Below are 19,868 nucleotides of genomic sequence, written 5' to 3' on the forward strand. Positions count from 1 at the left end.
ACTTATCCCACCTCTTCTAATCAGGATAGTCTAAGTCAAAAGGCAACAAAATTTCATTTTTCAAAGAACAAAACTTTGAGATAGCCACCAAATGGGACCATGTAGAAAGGGACAGCCGGTGTCTCGGGTCACCTGTATGGACTCCTGACCAGGACTAAATGTTCTCTCGCCCGCCATGCCTCGTAACCACAAAAGTCTCAGTGTGCCAGAGACGTGATGGAAACCTCAGGGACCAAAGGAGCCATGGAGTCAGAAATGACGGCATTATAGAAAATGCAGTTGTAATTCCTGAACAAGGGCATTTGTGGGCCAAGATTTATTATATCTGTTTCCCATGATACAGAGGAAAAACCCTTTCCAATAATTCAGTACCTGTCTCCAGCTACTTCTGCAAATCCAGAGTACCCAGGCTCTGTGTAGGTCACAGTCACAGAGGGTCACGTGGCCAGGGCTGGATGACGCCAGCCTCACAGTGACTCACACATCAGTTGCACCACTGCCGTTACTAACTAAGCCTGTTCACGCGGCCCCCGCACGTCAGAGGCAGCTGTGAGTCAGCCCGCATCGGCTGCTGCGGGGCTTCAAGGGGCCCCTCCTGCCCTCTGACATTTCGGCTTCCAGCACCGCCTGTTCTCACTGTTCTCAAGTGATGCTCCTAGGGTGGCATGTGGGAGGCACAATCATCCCTCACCACCCTTCTGTGAAGGAGAAGCGCCCGACAGGAATTAAAATACAGTATATATTCACGTGATAAACCTGAAGCTCAAAGCAGGCTTTGTTCCCGAAAGCTGATATGAGGGGGGCTGGGCCTGCCGATCTGGAGGCTCGGCGGGACCTGCTGCGTGCACGAGGGAGTGTGCTGGGCTGCAACCTGGGAGGTCCGGGCAGAGGGCAGACAGCTCGCGAGCAGTCAGTCACCCTTGCCCGTTTCCACCCATGGGCTAAATTGCACCTGTCCCGTGAGGGTAAGGAGTAAGGGGTAGAGAGAATGGCAGAAACCTCTTCCCCAGGACTTCCCCAGGAAGGACACTCAGTGTTCTATCTCAGTGTTTCAGCCACTGAGATAGAAATGAGGAGAAAGACCACGGTTCCCCCGCACTGGCCACTTAGGTTGTCTCCTGCGTTTCCCTATTTTAAATAATCAGTACAGCAAACATCTTTGTGGAATTGTGTCCCGGGGCTAGGTTCCTTACATTGGAATTATTACAGGGTCAAAGGGCTTGAACTTTTTAAAAAAATTTTTATTGGAGTATAGTTGCTTTACAATGTTGTTAGTTTCTACTGTACAGCAAAGTGAATCAGCTATACTTATACATATATCCCCTCTTTTTTGGATTTCCTTCCCATTTAGGTCACCACAGAGCATTGAGTAGAGTTACCTGTACCGTACAGTAGGTTCTCATTAGTTATCTATTTTATACATAGTATCAATAGTGTATATATGTCAGGACTTCCCTGGTGGTGCAATGGTTAAGACTCCGAGCTCCCAAAGCAGGGGGCCCGGGGTTCAATCCCTGGTCGGGGAACTAGATCCCACATGCATACCGCAACTAAGAGTTTGCATGCCACAACTAAGGATCCCACGGGCCACAACTAAGGAGCCCACCTGCCACAACTAAGACCAAGCAAACCAAATAAATAAATTAAATAAATAAAACAAGAAAAACTGGTTTAAAAAAATAGTGTATATACGTCAATCCCAATCTCCCAATTCATCCCACCCCGCCCTTTCCCCCTTGGTATGCTTGAACATTTTTAAGACACTTCATATGATTCCAGACTGATCTCCAAAAAGATTCTATCAATGTACACATTCCCTGTAACTCACTAACATTGGGTACTACCCTTATACTGGTGTGATGGTTAATTTTTTGTGTCAACTTGACCAGGCTAAGGGATGCCCAGACAAATGGTAAAACATTATTTCTGGGTGTGTCTATGAGGGTGTTTCTGGAAAAGATTAGCATTTGATCAGAAGACTGAGAAGATCTGCCCTTCCCAGTGTGAGCAGGCATCATCCAATCAATTGAGGGCCCATATAGAACAAAAGGGCAGAGGAAGGGCGAATTCTCTCTCTCTCTCCTTGAACTGGAACATCCATCTTCTCCTGCCCTTGGACGTCAGAGCTCCTGGCTTTCAAGCCTTTGGACTCAGACTAAATCATACCACCTGCTTTCCTGGTTCTCCAGTTTACGGATGGTGGATTATGGCACATCTCAGACTCTGTAATCATTGGAGCCAATTCCCATAATAAATCCCCTCTGATGTTTCTATGTGCGTCCTCTTGGTTCTGTTTCTCTGGAGAACCCTGACTAAGACAGCTGGGTGTGAGATGTTCCTCACATTTGGACTATACGAAATGTCACAGTGTTCCATTTTTCCAAATCTGACTAAAGTGTTTTGATTTCCCACTCTCCGTTATTGACAAGAATTTCAGAATCATCTGTTGGGGGCCTTTCTCACCCTCCCTCGGGTGTTAATGCTTATTCTATCCAAGAAAATGGGAGAAAATACTGGCTTTTAGTCCATGGTATTTGCCATCCCTGCCGTTGTTCCACCCTCTCCCTAGCCCCACACGGGAGACCCCAGGCTCACGTGGCTTGTGCTCAGTGCCCACGTGCCCCAGCTGGCCACCCCATTCAAGGCCTCCACCCTGGGTGCTGCGAGACCACTCACCTCTCCCTATCTCAACACGCCCAGGCATCACTGCTGGGGTTGGGCACCCACCCTGTGGCAGGAGTTTCTACAACCCCCAGCTCCCTTTGCAATGGTTTCCACGTGGTAACCTAGAATAAAGCTCCTTCTCCCTCACAGCAAGGCAGTGTAGCCTCGGTTTTTTCTGGGCAGTGCCCTGGATGGAAGGGGAAGGAGGGTGAAACTGCCTTTCAAAGGAGGAGCATCTCTTCTTCATCCCTCCTCATTCCCACTGCCCAGCGTGTGGAATTAATGACTGGAAATTGAGGTGTCCCCTTGGACTGTGAAGTGACCCAAGGAATAGAAGCCACACAGCAGCAGAACAAAAGGGCAGAAAGAGCTCAAACCCTGACACCATACTAGCCCTGGATGGCCTACCCCTGGACTTGGATGTGCGGAGATTTCCTTCCATCTTGTTTTAGCCACTGTTATTTTGGGTTGTCCAATCAGAGCCACACCTGAACCTGCCCGTACATTTCCCTTCAGGGTCTAGACACAGAGACATCATCTTTACCTGCTGGGGTAGTCTGGTAATTGCCAGAATGGGCGTGGATGTCTATTCTCAACCTTTGAAGGGGCCAAGAAAACTTAAGGGGCTGCTAAAATGCCGGTTCCCGGCTCTAGTGAGTCTGGAAGTCCTTGGAATCTGCAAGTTTAACAGGCATCCTTGGAGAGTCTGATGGGAATAGACCATGGACCACATGTGGAGAGATGCTGGGCCTTTGTAACGAAAAGCCTGGTTAGGGAAGGTCTCTAGGCTACAAAATCTCTTCTATCTGCACAAAAACCTCCGTCGTCCCTCCACACTACCTTCCCCAGACACACACGTGCGTGCCACCCGCACCAAAGGAGACCTCCACCTGTGATGGTCTGTTCTTCCTGGGCTAGGAAGGAAAGACACCGTATTTTTCCTTTGGTGACTCTATAGCAGCAAAAATCAGCAAGATGCCCGAACATGGCTCAGAAATGACTGCTTGTCCTACTTTTGTTAATACGGAAAAGAAAGGAATAATATGTAGTTTTAATTTGTAAATTCGAATACTAATAAAGTTCAACATTATATACAAACGGGGACTAAATATACATTCAAATGGCCAACTTCCAAGAAGCAAAGTAAAAAAATATGGGCTTTGGCACCAATCAGCCCTGAGTTCAAATCCCAGCTCTACTGTTGCCAGCCAGAGTGACCTTGGGTGTGTTACTTGACCTCTCTGAGCCTCAGTTTCTGCGACTATAAAACAACACCAATTTTATAGGCTCTAGGGAAACACGAAGTATATAATGTACTTAAAACCATGCTTGGCACACAGTAGGCCCTTTTATAATAATAATCATGATTCTGTCTCTTGCTTTTCCTCACGTTGATCACTGCCCTGACTTGTGCTTCATCTCCACCAATTCTTGTCATCATTGTATAGTGGCTGCCATAACAAATCACCTCAAGCTTAGTGTCATAAATCAACAGAAATGTATTCTCTCACAGTTCTGAAGGTCTGAAATCAGTTCTCTTGGGCTAAAATCAAGGTGTCAGCAGGGCTGAGCTCCCTCCTGAAGCTCTACAGGAGAATCTGAATCTTGCCTTGTCCAGTTCCGCTGGCTGCCAGCATTCCTGGGCTTGTGACTCCAACCTATGAATCAATGGTCACATGGTGTTATGGAATGAATATTTGTTTCCCCCAAAATTCATATGTTGAAATAACTCTCAATGTGACAGTATTAGGAGATAGGGCCTTGGGGAGGTGATGAGGTCATGGGGGTGGAGCCCTCATGAATGGGATTAGTGCCCTTATAAAAGAGACCCCAGAGAGCTTTCTCACCCTTCTACCATGTGAGGAAAGCAGCAAGACGGCTGTCTATGAATCAGGAAGAGAAATCTCACCAGACACCAAATGTGCCATTGCTTTGATCTTGGACTTCCCAGCCTCTGGATCCATGAGAAGTAAATGTTTGTTGTTTAAGCCACCCAGTTCATGGTACCCTGTCATAGCAGCCTGAACAGACTAAGACACTTGGCCTTCTCTTCTCTATTGATCACATCTCCCTGGGCTCTTGTAAGGACACTTGTGATTGGATTTAGGGCCCACCTGGATAACCAAGGATCATCTCCCCATGTCATGATCCTTAACTTAATCACATCTTCAAAGACTCTTTTTCCTTATAGGGTGACATTTAAAGATTCTAGGGATTAGGACCTTATATCTTTGGGGGCCGCTATTCACCCTGTTCCAATCATTACGTATTGAAGTATGACTTAAAATGTATCTCAAAAAACCAATGAAAAAGCAGTATTTCCTCAAGCCTGAGGATGAAAGCCAACAGGCTAAGGATGACACAGCACAAGGAAGGAAACCCTGTGTCCTCCACGGCAAGGTTGTGCCACCCCAATTCTGGGGGCGCTCAATGCCATAGTCAGACTGTGTTTGATAATAAATCCCTATTGTGAAACAGAGAGAGACCAACATGCTCACACATAACTAATCACTCTGCTGTCTCCCGGCCTGCTCCCTCTCCCCTGGCCCTCACCTGCTCCCCTGTTGCCCCTGCTTGGTTGGACTACCTCACTCATGGGGGACCTTTCTGACCTTGCTCCTCTTCTCGGGAACAGAGCCTGCATAGTTAAGAATTTGAGCTTTGTTTTTTGTTTTTGTTTTTTTAATTTTTTTTAAATTAATTATTTATTTATTTTTGGTGCGTTAAGTCTTCGTTGCTGCACGCGGGCTTTCTCTCGTGGTGAGCGGGGGCTACCCTTCACTGCCGTGCGGGGGGCTTTTCATTGAGGTGGCTTCTCCTTGCGGAGCACGGGCTCTAGGCACGGGCTTCAGTAGTTGTGGCTCGCGGGCTCTAGAGCGCAGGCTCAGTAGTTGTGGCGTACGGGCTTAGTTGCTCCGCGGCATGTGGGATCTTCCCGGACCAGGGCTCAAACCCGTGTCCCTTGCATTGGCAGGCGGATTCTTAACCGATATGCCACCAGGAAAGTCCCAGAATTTGAGCTTTGGATCAGAGCCCATCTGGACACCAGTTCTCAAGTCCTGCCTTCACCTCCTACTTGGTGTGGGGGGCCTTGGAGAGTTCACTTCCTAAACCTCAGTTTTCTCACCTGTTAGATGGACAGAACTGCCTCAGGATAATCCTGAGGGTTGAATCAGGTGGAGTGGGGGAAACCCCTAGAATTCACAGAGCCTGGTCCACAGTTCTCACTGCTGCTCCCAGCCACACCCCAGATCTGCTTCCATGTCTCTCTGGATGTCCCCTGTGCTAGACACACTGGTCCATACACATACTTTGTTGTGTTTATTTTTCTTCTCGGGGACTTGTCTGATTCATCTTGGGTCCCCAGTTCCTACCACAGAGGAGTATAGAGTTGTTAAACGAAAAGGAAAAAGCTCAAAGGCTCCTATCTGGAATCATCAGAAGTGTTATATATTAAATTGTTTTGAAGGTGCAATAAGAGAGATGCAAACTTCTTTTCATATTTTAAGGAGTCAAGTCATTTAAGAACCTAAATATTTAGAATGATCAATGTGGAGATCTTGAAACAACCTGAAATTATTAGAAAGCCATTGTTTCAAACTTTGATGAGCCTTTTAAGATTTTTTTTTCTAAGTTACTAAAGTTTAGGAACCTAGTCTGGTAGCTACTTCAGACCAAATTCCCAGTCATCATTGAATGTGAAGATTAAATTTAATGTGTGTGAAAGATAGATGAAAGGATGAAAAGGCAATTAGAAATAATGGCCTCTGACCATGCAGGCACACAAATTAAAGAATTGTCAACCCAGGACAGAGATTCTATCAGTGATGAATCTGTCGTTTCACTTGACTACTGATCTAGTACAATTATGGGAAAACTAACAGAAATGACCTGAGTGAACAGACTGGGGCCATTTGTTTCTTAAGTGAAATTTCCAGGCACCCAACTCCAGCCTTTGCTTTTCCATCACCACTGAGTGGCAGTTGGCAGAGAGCAGTGACCTTTACTTAACCTTGAGAATAACTCTACCCCTTCCTGGCCAAAATGAGGAATGTATGTCAATGCTTATTGACAATCCATTTGCAGAAGTTATTGAATGTTTGGTCTAAGTCGATGATATCTTTGCCTTTTTGAACTTTATTTTACAAAATAAATATCTTTCATAGGTCATCTTAGAAGTCAGAGAGGGCCACATACCAGGTACAGATGCATGACCAGTTTAAAAGGTAACTTTTATGTCTTGTTTTGCTTTGAGGGTTTTTTTTGCTCAAACATTCATCTCAATGAATATAGAGAAATAGCCAAGTTTCGCCTGCCACCTTCTTACTGGGAGACAATCCACTTTCATTCCTCTAGGTATTTAGAAACTGTTTATTGTTGTCAACAGTCCAGTAGTTAAGTGATTCCAAAACAAATCCTAAATCAAGCACTGCTTCTAGACTTAACTCCTTCCCTTCCCAAACATCCCCGTGTAATGATTTGTTCAAAGATCTGAAGTAAACGAAATCAGATCAGATATCCAATCCCTCAAAGAAAATGGTCCCAGTGAAGTTAAATCCCAAAACTTGCCCTCATTTTCACCTCTCCGACCCATCCTTATCAGGAGTTTCTTGTCACCAATAAGATTAGTGGCAGTTAGTGCATTGGGCTAAGTCAGATTTTTCATGTTGGATTAATCATGAAAATGCTATGAGCCAAATAACTTACATGATTGAAAGGTACAGAAGAGCCCATCAACCACACATTCTATGGATCAACAGACTATGTCAGACATACCCTTGATTAAAAGTCTTCAAGATTTTGGCTAAGGTTATTTCATGATTGTAGAATTTTTAATCTATGTAAGTAATGATTATGGAGTGGTGTCTAATGACTGATGTCAAATATTTTCATTGTTGTTTTTAATAAGTATCACTTATTTTCAAAGCAATACATATGCATTGGAGAGAATTTTAAAACTACAGAAAAAAACAAAAAAATTAAATCACCCATAATCCATCACCCCAAAATAATTACTCTTAACAGTCTGTATAAGCCCTTCTAAGGATATGTGTACGTGTGTGTTTAACAAAAAAAAGATCATGCTGTAAATATAATTTTGCTTCATTTTTCAAATAACACTGTGAGCATTTAACAACTGCATAATATTGTGTCATGTGGAGGCACCATAATTTATTTTACAAATTCCCTATTATTGACTTTTAGGATGATTCTAAATTTTCATTTTTGTAAATATTATTATAACCAATATCTGTGTATAAACATATTTGCCCTTATCTCTGATTCTATCCTTAGGAAATATTTATAAAAAGGTAAGGGATATAAAGTTTCTTAAAAGCTCTTATTCCCCATGTATTGCCAAATAGCTGGGGAGGTAGCCTCAATTTTACACTCCCACCAGCAAAGTGTGACTGTCCACTGGTCAACATCATGTATTGATAGCCTATTCATTTATTTAATGTGCATTTTAAGCTTTATTTAAGAAAGTGATAATGGGTCTCCCATGATCATTTTCAGAATAATGAAATAAATTCAAAGAAATTACAGAGTGTGGCTTGGGTAGCTGACAGGAATTTACTTAGACTTATTTAATAAGCAAACGTCAAAAAAAAAAATAAGCAAACTTCTATGAAGAGAGAACAGACTTGTGGTTGCCAAGGGGGAGGGGGGAGGGGAGGGATGGAGTGGGAGTTTGGGGTTAGCAGATGCAAACTATTATATATAGAATGGATAAACAACAAGGTCCTACTGTTTCAAAACTCCTGATTCTTGCTCACCTCAGGGCCTTTGCACAGACTGTTCCCTTGCCCGGAAAGGTCCTTCCCCAGCTCTGTGCCTGGATGGTTCCTCCTCACCCTTCAGGTCATATCAAACACTACCCTCCTTAGACAAGGTTTCCCCATTATTCTTCTTCATGTTCTTCATGGCATGAATTGCAATTTATAGTTTAGAGCAATGCTTCTCCAAGTTTCTGGAATGTAGGATGAATTTTTCTAAAAAAACAAAATGGAAAAAAAGACAAACAAGGGGCCTCCTTTTTTTTTTTTTTTTGTGAACTAGACTCAACAAACATAAAATTACTCAGTCAGAGTGCTAGAGAAATTTCTAAAAACTTCTGTCAACTTCAGTGCTACCTTGTCTGAGCCTAATAACACACAGGTTGTGGCCCGGCCTTGTGTCCACAGACCCCACTGAGAGAATCACTGGTTTGTCCCCACTAAACTGTGAGCTCGAAGGGGGGAAAGGACCTCATCTGTCTTTTCACCACATGTCTCTAAGGCGTAGAATGGTACCTGGTACATAGTAGGTGTTCAATCCGTTTTTATTGAATGACTTGAGTGGTTGAACGAACGACCAGTCACTAATAATAAAGGAGGGTGTGGGACTTCCCTCGTGGTCCAGTGGTTAAGAATCTGCCTTCCAATGCAGGGGACACAGGTTTGATCCCTGGTCGGGGAACTAAGATCCCACATGCCACGGGGCAACTATTGAGCCCGCGTGCCACAACTAGAGAGAAGCCCGCGCGCTGCAACAAAGAGCCCAAGCGCTGCAGCGAAAGATCCTGCATGCCACAACTAAGACCCAACACAGCCAAATAAATAAATATTTTTTAAAAAAGATGAAAACTCAAAAAAATAAATAAATAAAGGAGGGTGTGTAGCAAGGAGGGGTCCACTGGGTGATTTGGCAGGTTGGTCACCGTTGGCCGAGGGGCTGGGTGCAGGTGGTGGAGTCTGCAAGCATCACGGGGGACCAGCAGGGGCCCAGGGGTGACTCGGGAGTACTCTCACTGCCCAGGCCCGTAGAGGTCAAGAGAGGCCCCGGCAGCAGCCTTTGCCCATGCGGCAGCCATGGTTTATCCCAAAACAACTCGGCTTAGCCTGCCCTCACCGCTCTGCCTGGTGGCCCCTCTGATCTCTGACGAGATTCCTTTTGAGGATCCAGGGTGGAAATTCTGTTCAAGGTCCACTGACCTGGGTGAGGGTGGGGAGCTCCCCGAGGGGAGACTCAGACAGACTCTGGGGGCCCAACTTAAGTGGGATGGGCCGGCAGTCATCAGCCCTCTGCTAGTGAGTGGTACTTCAGCGACATGCAGCCTAGACACAGGGTCCCAGAGAGAGGCCAGCAGAGACTCAGGCCTGAAACAGAGAAAGGATCTGAAGGGCTGGGGGCAGGAAGGGGCCTGGGGCAGCAGAGTCCAACTTAGGTGGGCTTCCAAATTTTGGCCCCTGCTGTTCAGGGATGTGTGACTTCAAGAGAGAGCAGGCTCAGATATAAACCCACAATGCAGATAAGGTAACGGAACTTTTTCTGGACTTATCAGCCAGGAGAAATGTTGTGGGCAAAACACACAGGACAGAGAGGAATGGGCTAAGGGGAGGGGGCCGGACCCAGGGGCCTCAGGACAGCAGGAGGAGGTGATGGCAAGGTCAGGCAGGAAGCACTCTTTCTCCTGGTGCAGCGGGAGGGGCCGAGGCAGGACCACAAGGTAGCCGCAGGATGAAAGCACAGCAGGCAGGAGAGAGAAGCGGGGAAGCAGAGCCGTGAGGACGCAGGCTGGGAAGGCACTGGGAATTCTCCGAGGCTGGGCCTGGCCCCGGCTACCATCTGAGCAGAGCTGTCTGGTCCAACATCCAATCAGAGTGGGTGGAAACCTTGGGAGACATCCTTAAAGCTCATTATAACAAAGGGCCCTGGGAAAGGCAGACCCGGCCAGGAAAACTCTCCTGTACAATCACTAGGGAGTCTGTCATGTGTCCAATATTTTCATGTATGTCTCTTTCTGCTTATTTTCCTATTGTGATTAACAGTAAGATGTTTCACATAAAAAAGGCCTATTTAGGTGGGCCTATGTGAAAGTGCCATTTTTGTAAGTCAAAAATGGTCAAATACCGGCCATTGCATGCGGTTCCACCAAGTGTAATTGGGTCCAGGACAGAAAGGGGTGGGATGCTAAGGAGACAGACTTCTTTCTCAACCAGTTCTGGGTGTGGAGCTGATCCGATGCCTCAGAGACCAGAAAGGGGATGGATCTACGAAGAGAGAAAATGGCTGCGTCCTCAGGAGCAGAGGGAAAGGGGACCGTGACCAGGAGAGCTGGTGTGGAAGAGCAAAGGATGGGGCGGGGGGCGGGGTGTTCTTCTCTGGCACAAGGGGTCCCCGGGGTGGGCTGTCCGCGATCTACAGCTGGACTGTAAACACAGCAGTGTAATGTAGGAAGTGTAAGTCTGTGTTGGTTTTAATCAGGTTACTGAGTTGTTTTCCTCGCCCTGATGTCCCTGGCAGCCCAACACTCAATAGCCAGCCACCCCCGCCCGGTGTGATGATTCTACCCACTCGGGTAGAATCAACCACACTCAGAGCCCAGAGAAGAGAGAATGCCCAGTGTCACCACCCAGAGCCGCCTTGGGCAACGGGACACCTGCCCGAGCCTCGGCTGTGGTTCCTTCTGAGGCCTGCCCCCAGGAGTGCCAGGGGAAGGGGCCAGATTTCCGAGGGATGGCTCCCTTGGGCCCCATTCCCCCTGCCAGTAGCCCTCGCCCCGGCCTGACGTGGGAGCAGCCGTAACCTGGCATCCCTCTCTGGCTCCGGATCTTCCCTTTCCTCCCCACTGATGTCAGGATGGTGGGTGGCAGCGGGAGGAACGGTGATGCTACAGCCCTACCTGGGGAAACACTAGTTCACCTGGAGGTGAGAGGACACGCTCTGTTCCACCTGAGGGACCTCCCTCAGGCTAATTCACGGCCGTGGGGTCCTGCTCCTCCCTCAGCATCCTCTGGCAGGGCCACCTCTCCTGCACGCCACCAGCAGAGCCCTAGACTCGGATGCTGGCCCCCAAGTGTCCCCTGTGAGAGTTGGACAAGTTGTTAATTGCTTACATCTCAGCTTACGGAGCTGTCAAAAGGGGATAGTAATGATCACTACATCACAGGGCCCTCGTGAGAATGAAATGAGTGAAAACACTTGGAACATCGCCTGGCACATGGTAAGGGTCCAATAAGCGTTACATAATTATAATTATGTATTGTTGTCGTTATTGAAGACACAAGAGTTTCTCATGCCGCTCGGGACAGGTACGCAGCCGGGTATCAGGAAGGCGATGGAACCAAGAACTAGCCATCCAACAGGACTCTCAGCTGCTCGTCTTTGTCCTTCCAAACACGTCTGGTCCATTTTGTGTCTCTCTGCAGATCCTCCTTCCCTACCCCCGAGTCCACGTCACCAGACGTGTCCACCCGCAGCTCTACATGCTTGTGTTCTAGGCTCAGCCATGTTCCTAGGTGGCTTCTCTTGTGAACTGGGCGATGGTCCCCAAAGTAGAGGGAAGTAACTGTGAGCTGGACTATCCCCCCAGAAGTGTCTGTTATAGGAAGAAAGAGAGCATGAAAAGGAATTCTATACACATTGATGTCAAAATGGCAGTTAAATTTCGGTCCTTTCTGGAGAAGTTGCAAAAGCAAAAAACTATTGTGAGCGTGGATATCAATACCAATAGCATTAAGTCAAGGTACTTCTTTGACTAATCAAATCAATGTTTTCTTTTCTTCGGACCTGGATTATGAAGGGATTGCACTCCAAATAACAACCAGGGCAGATTGTGATAAAGAGAAGGCACAGCCCTGATTCCTGGGGCCTTGACTATTTAGAAGTCATTTTGAAACTTTTCATGTTACTTTTACTGTAGTTCATGTTAACTTCTTGTCACATTTTAAATATTGTGTTGAATGTGTGAAATAAAGACAAAAAAGACCATTGTGACAGCTTTACTGAGGTGCTTGGCGAAGGTCCATACTCAGAAGTACTTTGACCATACTCAAAAGTACTTTGGGGAATTAATATAACTGACACAGGCATACACTTAAATAAAAGAGCTAAAATTAAAAATAGTGATAACACCAAATGCTGACAGGAATGCAGAGAAACTGGGTATTTCATGTATTGTTGGTAGTAATGTAAATGTACCACCACTCTGGAAAAGATATTAAACTTACACTTACCATATGACAACTATCACACCTCAGAGCTATCACACCGCTGGACATTTGTCCCAGAAAAAATGAAACTTATGCTCACACAAAACTCTAGACATTATGGTTTATAGCAGTTCTATTTGTAATAGCCAACATGTAGAAATAACTTAAATGTTCTTTGGTGGGTGAAAGGTTAAACAAACTATGTTGCATGTATACATGAATAATATTTGACAATGAAAAGGAATGAACTATTAAAAAAAAAAAACTTGACACATGAAGCAACTATTAGGACAAGCTTTGTGTCCTTCCCCTGTGAGCAGAAAATAATTGTGCTCATTGTCATGCTTGATTAAGGAAATCTTCCCTGCATCTCCTATTTTATTTTTATTTAAAAGAGCTAGCGAAAAGCAAATAGAAGAGGGAGAAAGGGTAGTGGTTTTAGCAATTCATTTGAACAAGGGAACAAATGCCATCTGCTTCTATTTGGATTCAGTAATTAGAAAAGCGATACACGTGGAGCATCCAATGTGGGGCTAGAATGCTTTCCTCTGGCAAAAACCAAATAAGCATACAATCATAGACCCTGTTTACAGTTCTCTCATAGAACCTATGCCACTCTTGGAAAGGACTGTCTCATGTTTATGGAAAGCAAGATTACAAGGCTGGGATGAACTTTAAGAAGCTATCTAGATTCATGGCAGTACTATTTACAGTAGCCAAGACATGGAAGCAACCTAAATGTCCATCGACAGATGAATGAATAAAGAAGATGTGGTACATATATACAATGGAATATTACTCAGCCATAAGAAAAAAGAATGAAGTACTGCCATTTGCAGCAGCATGGATGGACCTAGAGATGATCATACTAAGTGAAATAAGCCAGAGAAAGACAAATATCATGTGATATCACTTATATGTGGAATCTAAAAAAAAAGAGAAAAAAAATGAACTTATTTATAAAACAGAAATAGACTCACAGACATAGAAAACAAACTTAGGGTTACCAAAGAGAAAAAGGGGAGGGGAAGGAGTACATTAGGTGTTTGGAATTAACAACATACACTCTGCTATATATAAAATAGATAACCATCAAGGACCTACTGTGTAGCACAGAGAACTATACTCAATATTTTGTAATAACCTATAATGGAAAAGAATCTGAAAGAGAATATATACATATACATACATACATATACATATATATGTATGTATAACTGAATCACTTTGCTGTACATCTGAAACTAACACATTTATAAGTCAATTAAAAAAAAAAGCTATCTAGAGAAACAACCCAGATGTCCATGGACAAACAAATGGATAAACAAAATGTGCTCTATCCATACAATGGAATATTATTCAGCCATAAAAAGGGATGAAGTAGTGATGCATGCTACAACTTGGATGAATCTTCAAAACATTATGCTGAGTGAAAGAAGCCAGTCACAAAAGTCCACATGTTATACAATTCCATTCATATGCAAGTATAGAATAGGGAAATCTGTAGAGACCAAAAGTAGATTTGTGGTTGCTTAGGGCTGGGGTAGGGGAATAAGGGGTTGATAGTTAAAGAGTACGGGGTTTCTTTTTGAGATGATGAAATGTTCTAAAATTGACTGTGGTGGGACTTCCCTCGACGTCCAGTGGTTAAGACTCCGTGCTTCCACTGCAGGGGGCGCAGGTTCGATGGTCGGGGAACTAAGATCCCACATGCTGTGCAGCAGCCTATATATATATATAAAAGAGAGAGAGAGAGAGAGACTTCCCTGGTGGTTAAGAATCCACCTGCCAATGTAGGGGACACGGGTTCGAGCCCTGGTCTGGGAAGATCCCACATGCCGCGGAGCAACTAAGCCTGGTGCCACAGCTATTGAGCCTGCGCTCTAGAGTCCGCGAGTCACAGCTACTGAAGCCCGCACGCTTAGAGCCTGTGCTCCACAACAAGAGAAGCCACCGCAATGAGAAGCCCGTGTGCCGCATCGAGGAGTAGCCCCCGCTCTCTGCAACTAGAGAAAGTGCGCGCAGCAACGAAGACCCAACGCAGCCAAAATTTAATTAATTAATTATTTTTTAAAAAGAGAGAAAAAAATTGTGGTGCTGGTTGCACTTATCTGTGAATATACTAAAAACCACTGAATTATACATTTTAAATCAGTGAATTTAGGGTATGTGAATTCTATCTCAGTAAAGCTGCTTTTAAAAAAAAGGAATGGATTGATGAAAATTGGTTTTAAAAAAAAAAAGCTGTCTGAGTCATCCACATTTAGGTCATTCCAAACAAAACTGAGAAGTGCTGGTTGCTTGGGTTGATAAAACCCTTTCTTTTTGTGTTGCTGAACTAGCCTTCTAACGTTGAGTGAATCTGTATTCATTGCATTGCCTCTTATGCAATAAATAATACTTTTCAAATGTTAAGTTATCCCAAAATATGGGATCCAAAATAATTTTTTTCCATTTCATAAACCTAAGCAAGTAGGTGATTAGTTGTCCTATATCACTGTGTATTGAAAATTTGCCATTTGACAAGTCAGTTTTTCACAAAACACGTCCTTGTAGAATTTTAGAACATGGCCACAGTTTATCAAAACATGAAAAGTGTGACCGAGGGACTTCCCTGGTGGTCCAGTGGGTAAGACTCCGTACTCCCAATGCGGGGGGCCCAGGTTCAATCCCTGTTCAGAGAACTAGATCCTGCATGCATGCTGCAACTAAGAAGCCCGCATGCCGCAACTAAAGATCCCACATGACACAACAAAGATCCTGCATGCCACAACTAAAGACCCGGCACAAGCCCAAAATAAACAATAAATAAATAAATATTTTAAAAGGAAAGTGTGACCGAATTCAGGAAGTCCATCTGAGCTTGGAGAATACAATTTCTGGCAAATGAGAAGGTCAAAAATTGTGGCAATTTTTAAAGCAAAAAAAAAGCAGATAGTTAAGAGCATAGGGTCACTTCCCTTAATGCTGAAAGCTAGGGCCACAGCCACTCTCTTTGGGACACTAAGGTCTGGTAGAAAAGAAATAAAAAACATAGTCACCACTTACCATCTGAACACAAAGACGTAATGGACACTATTCAAGAGGCCACTCCTCTGTGTTCTAACAAAGTACCTCAGAGACTCAGAAAGATGAAGCAACAGCAGACAGAATCCAAATAAAAAGAGAGGCTGAAAGAAAACAAAACTGAGACATTCCTACAGCCCAATCCATTAGGGTGTAGAAAACCTCAAGGTGCGGGAATTCTGGTGAACCCGTCAAGGGCAGGCGGCAAGCCAGAGGGTCCTTTGTTTTCATAGAAAGTTTTCTCCAAACCCAGTGGACACCCAGTCCAGAGACCAGGAAGTGAAACTGATGTGGATACTCGCTGGGAAGTTTTGTTCACTGCGGGCAGATCCTCTGGATTTCTAAGACTTACCTGGGCCGTGGAAACAACCCAGTGACAGCGCCATGGGCTGAATCAGGTGCTGGCTTGACTTCAGGTATCAAGGTGGGAGGTCAGGGGTGGGCTATGTTGGGGGCCAGTTCCTATGAGCTTACAGCCACCCCAGAAGAACTGGTAATGGGCAAGAGCCTAGAGCCCCCCTGGGAGACAGAGCCACGGAGCTCCAGAAAATAGCAGAGTGCCCACTAAAAACTGAAAGACTCAGCCCAGCATCGTGTGCTAATAATTACCTTGGACTTTTTATTTATTTTTATTATTTTAATTTTTATTTATTTATTATTTATTTATTTGGCCTCCCCGTGCAGTATGTGGGATCTTAGTTCTCTGACTAGGGATCGAACCTGTGCCCACTGCAGTGGAAGCGTGGAGCCCTAACCACTGGACTGCCAGGGAGTTCCCACCTTGGGCTTTTTAAAACCATGAAAAATAAATTGATTTTCAGACCACAGGAGGAAATTGAACAAACTTAATGCTTTTCTTCCAGATCAAAGCTAAGACAAGATACAAACCATGCTCATCCGGATCTCACCTGGGAGCCTGCAGGAATGCCAGGAAGTTCACACTGGCCTCATTTCCCAAGGGCCAAAACCCACAGGAGACGGTGTCTTCAGAAGTTATGTTTGTGAGAGATCACACTCCAGTAACTTCGTGACTGATATTCAATTGTCCTGCCTATGAGAGTGTTTGCTCAGGTCAATTCTGAAGAAGAATGAATGTGTGTTTATACTTAGGAAATTTCTACATTTAGGAATGTTTACTCTTCAATCACTTCAAGTGGCTTTCAAGATTTTAGCAAAATAAAATGATTTATACTCAAACTAACTCTACACATACCCTATGACCCAGGGACCATTCCTAAATATCTACGCATCAGAAATGTACACACTCATGTACAAAAGGCATATACAAAAATGTACCTAACTGCCTTATTCATAATAGCCCACAAACTGGAAGCAATACAAAAGTCCATCAACAATAGAATGGATAAATAAGTAGTGATATATTCCTGCAATAGAATACAGTAGAACAATTGGTGACTCTTAGGGTGGAGTAAAAGAAACCAGACACAAATGAACACATACTGTATGATTCCATTTATATAAAGTTCAAAAGTAGGCAAAACGAATCCATGGTATTTGAAATCCGAATAGTGGTTATCTTTGGGGTAGAGAGTAAGTGTGGTAGCTGGAAGGGGGCATAACAGGGACCGCTGGGATGGTGGTAATCTTCTAGTTCTTAACTTGGCTGGAGTTTTAAGGGTGTGCTGTTTTTTAAAATTCATCAAGCACTTATTATTTGCTCACTTTTCTGTATATAGTATATGTTGATAAGAAATGTATTATTTATTTATTTATTTATTTTTGGCTGCGTTGGGTCTTCGTTGTGGTGCACGGGCTTCTCACTGCAGTCACTTCTCTTGTTGCAGAGCACGGGCTCTAGGCACGTGGGCTTCAGTAGTTGTGGCACATGGGCTCAGTAGCTGTGGCTCGCGGGCTCTAGAACACAGGCTCAGTAGTTGTGGTGCACGGGCTTAGTTGCTCTGCGGCATGTGGGATCTTCCCGGACCAGGGCTTGAACCCGTGCCCCTGCATTGGCAGGCGGATTCTTAACCACTGCGCCACCAGGGAAGCCCAGAAATGTATTTTTAAATAAACATTTAAAAATATCTTTTAATGATCCACATGGTAGCTGCAACTATTGCTAGGGACCAGCATGGTGTTGTAGAAAACTATGTAAAACTTCTGAATTTGCAGGTGTACTGTTTGATGTACCTGGAGAGACCCCAAATTATGTCAGTTGGTGACCGTTATTCTTTGGTATTATTGATAACTGAAGTCTTACACCTCACTTAAATCTGGGTACTGGCCAGACTACGTTGTTCAATAACATAATCTGGGAGTTTAAAGTAATTTAAGAGACTTTTAGAAATATCTAGCCTAATGATGACCTGGATCTCAGCCACCGGTCTTCCCGTCATGTCTTACTTTGGAATTGAAGTCATCATCCTAAAAGCACACCTGAGACCTCTTTACCTTTATGTGATGGATGGCTCAGAGGTCACTGCAAGTGTGCAGAAGACAGGAACCTTGATAAACCCAGAAGCATCAAAAACTAAGAGTGCCAAAGAAGAAACCAAAGGATTTCTTCAGAACTTTTTTTTTATTTTACTTTTTAAAATGTAAATTTTGTCATGCCACAAAAAGATTGTATTATTCCTTTAGTGGTTCAGTGGCTAAAGAAGAAGATACAAATATTGTTATAATAGACGAGTTTAAGCTTTTTTAAACAAATTTATTGGGGTGTAATTTATATACTATAGAGTCACGCATTGGCACTGAACAATTCAATGATTTTAGTGAATTTTTAGAAATGTGAAACAATCATCATCATCCAGTTTTAGAACATTTCTGCCACTTCTAAAAGTTTCCTTGTGCCCATTTATTGTTAATCCATGTTCCCGCTGCCAACACTAAGCAACCAATTCTGCTTTCTGTTACTATAAATTTGCATTTTCTTATATAAACGGAATCATACAGTGTAATCTGTTGTATCTTGTTTCTTTCACTTAGCTTGATGTTTTCAAGGTCCATTCATGTTTTAGCATGTATTAAAACTTCACTGCACTCCTTTTATTGCTGAATAATATCCCATTACGTGGATATCTCACATTTTATTTATCCATTCACCAGATGATAGATATTTGGATTGTTTCCAGTTTGGAATTATTATGACTAAAGCTGCTATGAACATTCATGTACAAGTCTTTGAGTGGACAAAAGTTTTCATTTCTCCTGGGTAGATTCCTAGGAGTGGAATTCCTGGGTTGTATGGTAAAGTTATGTTTAACTTTTTAATGAAACTGCCAAACTGTTTTCCAAACTGTTAGCTATTTTACATTCCCACCAGTGATGTATGAGGGTTCCAGTTTCTCCACATCCCTGGCAACATTTGTTATTATCTGTCTTTTAAAAATTGTAACCATTCTGTGGACATCATCAAAGTCTACAAATAATAAATGCTGGAGAGGGTGTGGAGAAAAGGAAACCCTCCTACACTGTTGATGGGAATGTAAATTGGTGCAGCCACGATGGAGAATAGTATGGAGATTCCTTAAAAAACTAAAAATAGAGTTACCACATGATCCAGCAATTCCACTCCTGGGCATATATCCAGAAAAGATGAAAAGTCTAATTTGAAAAGATACATGCACCTCAGTGTTCATAGCAGCACTATTTACAATAGCTAAGAAGCTATTGTACATAGCTTCTTAGCTATTGTAAAAAGCTAAGCAATGGAAGCAACCTAAGTGTCCATCGACGGAGGAATGGATAAAGAAGGTGTGGTATATATACATACAATGGAATATTACTCAGCCGTCAGAAAGAATGACATATTGCCATTTGCAGCAACATGGATGAACCTAGAGATTATCATACTAAGTGAAGTAAAACAGAGAAAGACAAATATTATATGATACACTCAAATGTGGAATCTAAAAAATAATACAAATGAACTTATTTACGAAACAGAAACAGACTCAGACATAGAAAACAAATTTATGGTTATCAAAGGGGAAGGGGGGACGGGAAAAATTAGGAGTATGGGATTAACAGATACAAACTACTATATATAGAACAGATAACCAACAAGGACCTACTGGACAATGCAGGGAACTATATTCAATATCTTGTAATACGTATAATGGAAAAGAATCTGAAAAAGAATACATACACATATATATATAGATATATATAACTGAATCACTTTGCTGTATACCTAAAACT

This window comes from Eubalaena glacialis, chromosome 6 (assembly GCF_028564815.1).
Source record: "Eubalaena glacialis isolate mEubGla1 chromosome 6, mEubGla1.1.hap2.+ XY, whole genome shotgun sequence".
In the NCBI taxonomy this organism is placed as follows: Eukaryota; Metazoa; Chordata; class Mammalia; order Artiodactyla; family Balaenidae; genus Eubalaena; species Eubalaena glacialis.